The following is a 6,000-nucleotide window of genomic DNA, read 5'->3' on the forward strand; positions in this document are numbered from 1 at the left end:
ACAGACCCCAACAAGGGGCTCGAACCCACGAACTGTGAGATCATGACCTGACCCGAAGTCAGAGGCTTAACTGACTGAGCCACCCAGGCACCCCTGTAGAGCAAATTTCTAGCAGTGAAGTGCTAGATCAAGTTTATACACTCAAAAATATGATATGTTTCCAATTTTTACTTAAAAATATTATAAAGTTATACTGATTCACATATATTCCCAACAAGGGGGTATGGGAATGTCCATTAATCCAAATCTTACTAACTGTAAATACTATCAAAATTTTTAAATTTTGTCAATTTGACTTTGGTTTCTTGTGTTTCAAGTGATGTTGAATGTCTTTTATTGGTTTATAGGTTATATGTATTTCATACCTCCTGGTCACATTTTTTCTCACAAGTATATATTTTCTTTATTCTTATTGATATATATGTCTTCCCTACAAACTGAGAAAATTAGCCTTTCGACAAAATTTTTCCCAACTTCTTTTCTGAAACTACTTAGTATGGTTTTTTGTTGTTGTGAAAAACTTTAAAACATTTGCTATAGCCAATTTCCTGATGTTTTGTGGTTTCTGGGCTTTATGTTCTGATTAGACAACACCTTCCTACTACAAAATTATAAAAAAATCAAATTTTCTATTTGTATTTTGTAGTTTCTTTCTTTCTTTCTTTTTTAGGGTTAACAATCCGTTTTTTAAAGTTTATTTATTTATTTTGAAAGAGAGACAAGGGGAGGAGCGGGGAGAGAAGAAGAGAGCAAGACTTCCAGGCAGGCTCTTCACTGTCAAGCGTGGAGCCCAACGCAGGGCTCAAATCCACAAACTGTGAGATTATGACCTGAGTCAGACGCTCAACTGACTGAGCCACCCAGGGGCCCTTGGGGTTAAGGATCCATTTAGAAGTTCTTTTGGTATGAAGAATAAGGTAGGGTTTCTGCACTATTTTTCTCCCCCAAGGAGCTAGTTTATTGTTCCAGCCATTTATTTAAAAATCCATCTTATTTCTCACTGCCCTGAAATGCTACCTTTATCATTTTCATTTGTTTTGAGTCTATTTCTGAACTCTATTTTGTTTAGTTCAGTCCTCTCTTATTCTCCAGGGGGGAGAAAACTATTGCAATTATTGTAGCTTCATAATATGTTTTAATACATGGAAAGATAATATATGAAAGATAATAAGTGGAAAAGATAATACGTGGAAGATAATACATGAAAATATTTCTCCCGTCATTGCTAATGAGGAAATGGAACAGGGATGAAGCAGCTCACCCCAGACTACAGAGAAGTAGGAGAATGCCTGCATTCTCCCCACACCAGCCTCTCCTTTCCTCTTCAGGACTTGTTTGGAACGCACTGCCTAACAGCAGGGCCTAGTAGGTCCTGACATCTCACTAGGATTTCAGAGGAGTTGTCAGAGCTGCTCCCTGCACCCTGACTGTCCCCCCCCAACAGTAAAAGTCTTGCAGTTAATCTTAGCCCCAGTTAATGGAGATATTCCTCACTCTATGTAACAGATGTTTATGAAAGGTTGAATTAACCAATTTTTATAAAGTGAATCCTTTTTCATAGGAACCAGAAAGAGTCTCTGTTGAAGAGAACTCTTTAAAGATCTTCTCTTAGGGCAGAGTCTTTTTGTAATTGTAAAATTTGCTCCTTCATGGGCCGGGGCAGGGGTCTTCCGATCAGATGGGGGTTACCAAATGTGGGGTGACCCGACTGGGTAGAGGCTGGTGGCATGGACAGTGAAAGGATTGACCCAAAGCAGAACAAAGGAGATAGAAATTTACTGAATACATTGCAAGAAGTGGCGGGCAGGACAGTGTGGGAGAGACTGTCATGAGGCAGTGATGGGGGTCTATAGTTGGAGGGGGATGGTGAGGAGGTATGGGAACATAAGGCATTTTCCTTTCTTGATACCTGTGTCCGGGTGTAAGTAACCCATGGGTCAGCTAGGGCTTATGGATATTTTGAAGTGGGTCACCTCATGGGCCTGACTGTACTCAGCCTGGGGGTTTGAGGTCACTGTGGGCCCTTCTATCTGAACTCAGATTTCCGTTGTTCAAGTTGGTTGCCTAAAAGTGGCCTCTACACTTATCTGTTTTGTGATTCATATTTGGAGAGGATATCTAGGTCTCTTAAAAAGAGGCATACCTACCCCACACATGATGGCCAGTGTGCAGTAAGACCAAAGACATCTGTGAAAGAAGCAATAAGGTATAGATCAGGGTTTCTGGGGAGCATCCTCTCTATTTCACCAGCACCTGATAGTCACTGAACACTTGTCTGGCAAAAATGGCCAGTGGGACAAATGATGGTATCAGTGGTCTAAAGAACCAGTTTATCTTCCTTAGGAAACTTGCAATTGCTGTTATAGGGACAGCCAAAGGGCAGAAAACTGCTGGAGAAACTGTTTTCCACTGGCTCTCCTCACTGAGATGCTGTGGTTTTCTGCAACAAGATCAAAAAAGTGTCTATTGCACAGAGAGGTTTACTGATATTGCAGAGCTTGGATTTAGTGAGCATCACTCCATGGCTGATCTGTGCTAGGGGCTTTATATAAATCTATACTTTTATAAATTGGATCCTTATACATACTTTTCATTACATACATTTTTCCCATTTAAATGCATTTTTAAATGTATTACAATATATCTCAGGGGGGGAAATCAGAACAATACAGCAATGTATAGTACAGAAAGTGAAACGCCCACGGGACCACGCACAGAGATACTCCCTTGCAATCTTTTTCTACATAATACCATGTCTTGAAAATATATCTCTGTCCATTCTTGTTCTTTTTAATAGCAGCTTAATATCCTATCGGATGGACATATCACTTCTTAACCATTTACCCACTAATGGCTGTTCTAAATATCTGCCATTATACACACTGCAGTAAACATCCCTGTGTGTGTATCTTTGCACACATGTCAAGAGTTTCATAAAATCCCTAGAAGTGGAATTGTGAGTTCAAGAAGTATGCAGACATAAATGTTGTTATAGTTATTGCCAAATTGCTTTCTAAAATGTTTACGCTTTCAGGCATTTTCTGTGGGAGGGCTCTTGTGTCTGGTAAACTAAGGGATGTCTTTCCCCTTTCAGCCTGAGTCTTTGATTCTCTTGTGATCACAGTAAGATGAAACTACAGGATCCTGGAGACATGGTATCACTCTTTATTTTTTTTTTTAATTTTTTTTTCAACGTTTATTTATTTTTGGGACCGAGAGAGACAGAGCATGAATGTGGGAGGGGCAGAGAGAGAGGGAGACACAGAATCGGAAACAGGCTCCAGGCTCTGAGCCATCAGCCCAGAGCCTGACGCGGGGCTTGAACTCACAGACCGCGAGATCGTGACCTGGCTGAAGTCGGACGCTTAACCGACTGCGCCACCCAGGCGCCCCAGGGAATCACTCTTTATTTTCTGTCAGACTCTTAGCAAGTTGTGTGCACATAAAGCCCACACTGCTCTCTGCCCGCCTGTGTGATTGTCAACCACCCAATAGCTTCTCCGCCCCAGAGCCAGGTGGCCCCTGGGCACTGCTGACAGGTGGCCAGCGACCTGACCTGCTGCTGAGCCTTTGTGCGCCCAGTCAATTGGAGGTTCTGAGGGGATGAGGTTTCTTGACCTGTTTTACTGCTTTCCTCAGATCAGAAGCTGCAGACCTCTGGTGACATCCAATCACAATGCTCTCACTTCTTTGGGGGGAGGAGAGGAAAATGGAGAGCTATTTCTCATGTGCAGGGAATTGTAAAAAGTGTGATTTTTAAACAAATGCTTAAGAGACCCTTTAGGCCAGGGCTTTCTTGATGTCCTTTAATCATCCCCTAAATTGCAGATGTGCCCTCTGTCTGGGAAAAGGCTCACAGACCTTAGTAGGGCTGGTTTAGGAAAACAGACAGACACCAGCCTGTGTATCCGACTGACTTCCATTTAAGAGGGCAAGTTCGTTTGTAGGAGATTTTCTTGAGGACTTCCTATGTATTGTTGGAGTGGACAGTATCTGAGCAATCAGTATCTGAACCCAGGTCTTACTGATTCCAAAGCCTATACTAGGGAATGGGCAGCCTTTTCAACAAATGGTCTTGGAAAAATTGGATATCCACACATAAAAAATGAAATTGGGCCCTTACCTTATACCACATATAAAAATTAACTGAAGGTGGATCATATACAACTCAATAGCAAAAAAATCCCAAATAATCAAATTTTAAAATGGGCAAAGGACCTGAGCTGAGATTTTTCCAAAGAAAACACACAAATGATCAATAAGTACATGAAAAGGTGCTCAGCATCACTAATCATTAGGGAAATGCAAATCAAAACCACAATGAGATCCCACCTTACATCTATTAGGACGGTTACTATATAAAAAAAAAAAAACAAAAAAAAACACTACAGAAAAACACCAGGAAATAACAAGTGTTGGTGAGGATGTGGAGAAATCAGAACCTTTGTACACCATTGGTGAGAATGTAAAACAGTGAAGTATATGTGGAAAACAGTATGGCAGTTCCTCAAAAAATTAAAAATAGAATTACCATATGATCCAGCAATCCAGCTTCTGGATACATACCCCAAGCAACTGAAAGCAGAGACTTGAAGAGTATTTGTACATCTATGTTCATAGCAGCATTATTTGCAATATGCAAAAGATCGAAGCAACCCAAGTGTGCATTGACAAATGAACGGATGAGTAAAAGTGCTACATGAACACAATGGGATATTACTCACCCTTAAAAAGGAGGGAAAGTCTGACACGTGCTACAACATGGACAAACCTTGAGAACATTATGCTAAGTGAGATAAGCCAGTCACAAAAAAACAAAACTGCATGATTCCACTTATATGAGGTACCTAGAGTAGCTAAAGTCACACAGAGTAGAATGGTGGTTGCCAAGGGGCTAAGGAAAGGGGAAGTGGGGAGTTATTGTTTAATGAATGCAGGGTTTTTGTTTTGCATGTTGAAAAGAGTCCTGGAGATGTGTGTTGGTGACAGTTGCCCAGCATTGTGAATATATTTAATCCCACTGAACGTACACTTCAAAAACGGCTGAGATGGCAAATTTAATGTTATGTGTATTTTACCACAATTAAACATTTTTTTCAAAGTCCATGCTAGTTCTCCTCCAATGTAGAGCCTATGTTGTTTCTCGAAAGTGTGCCCAGCAGACCATTCGCTTCCTAAGAGTTCAGGTTCCTGGGCCTCACCCCCAGCCTATGGAATCGGACTCCAGGAAGAGGGGCCCAGGAATCTGCCATGAGGCAAATTCAGAAGATTCCTTAGCCCACTGTTAGGAGAACCACTGTCTTACAACCAAGTGACCAGCTTGGGGAATACAGACAGCTTTCTTTTTTCTTGCTTTTTTTTTTTTTTCAATTTTTTAAAAAAAATGTTTATTTTTGAGAGAGAGAGAGAAAGATAACACAAGCAAGAAAGGGGCAGAGAGAGGAGACAGAGAATCTGAAGCAGGCTCCAGGCTCTGAGCTGTCAGTACAGAGTGGGACACAGGCCTTGAGCTCACAAATGGTGAGATCATGACCTGAGCTGAAGTTGGACGCTTCACCGACTGAGCCACCCAGGTGCCCCTATACAGACAGCTTTCTTATACACACTTCTCTGCACGGGACAGAGTAACAGCTGGGACTTTGAAAATCCAAGTGAACCACAAGGGATGCCTGGCTGGCTCAGGCAGTGGAGCACGCGACTCTCGACCTTGGGGTGGTGAGTTTGAGCCCCGTGTTGGGCATAGAGATTACTTAAAAATAAAAAATCTTTAAAAAGAATAAAAGCAAAACGAACCACAAAGTCATCTTGTGTTTGCAGCATGGGCCTGGTCAGTCAGCAGCGGGCTCCCTGTCTTCACCACCTTCACCTGGAGGTTGAGGATGCTGCCTTCCAGCAGAGCCCTGTGCATGGCTGACCTGGGGCCAGCCTGGTTCTGACCTGTGGTCAACCTCTTTAACCTGCTAAGGTGGGGTGATAGTAACTGTCCCACTAGGTTGGCAT

Source organism: Acinonyx jubatus, chromosome B1 (assembly GCF_027475565.1).
Source record: "Acinonyx jubatus isolate Ajub_Pintada_27869175 chromosome B1, VMU_Ajub_asm_v1.0, whole genome shotgun sequence".
Lineage (NCBI taxonomy): Eukaryota > Metazoa > Chordata > Mammalia > Carnivora > Felidae > Acinonyx > Acinonyx jubatus.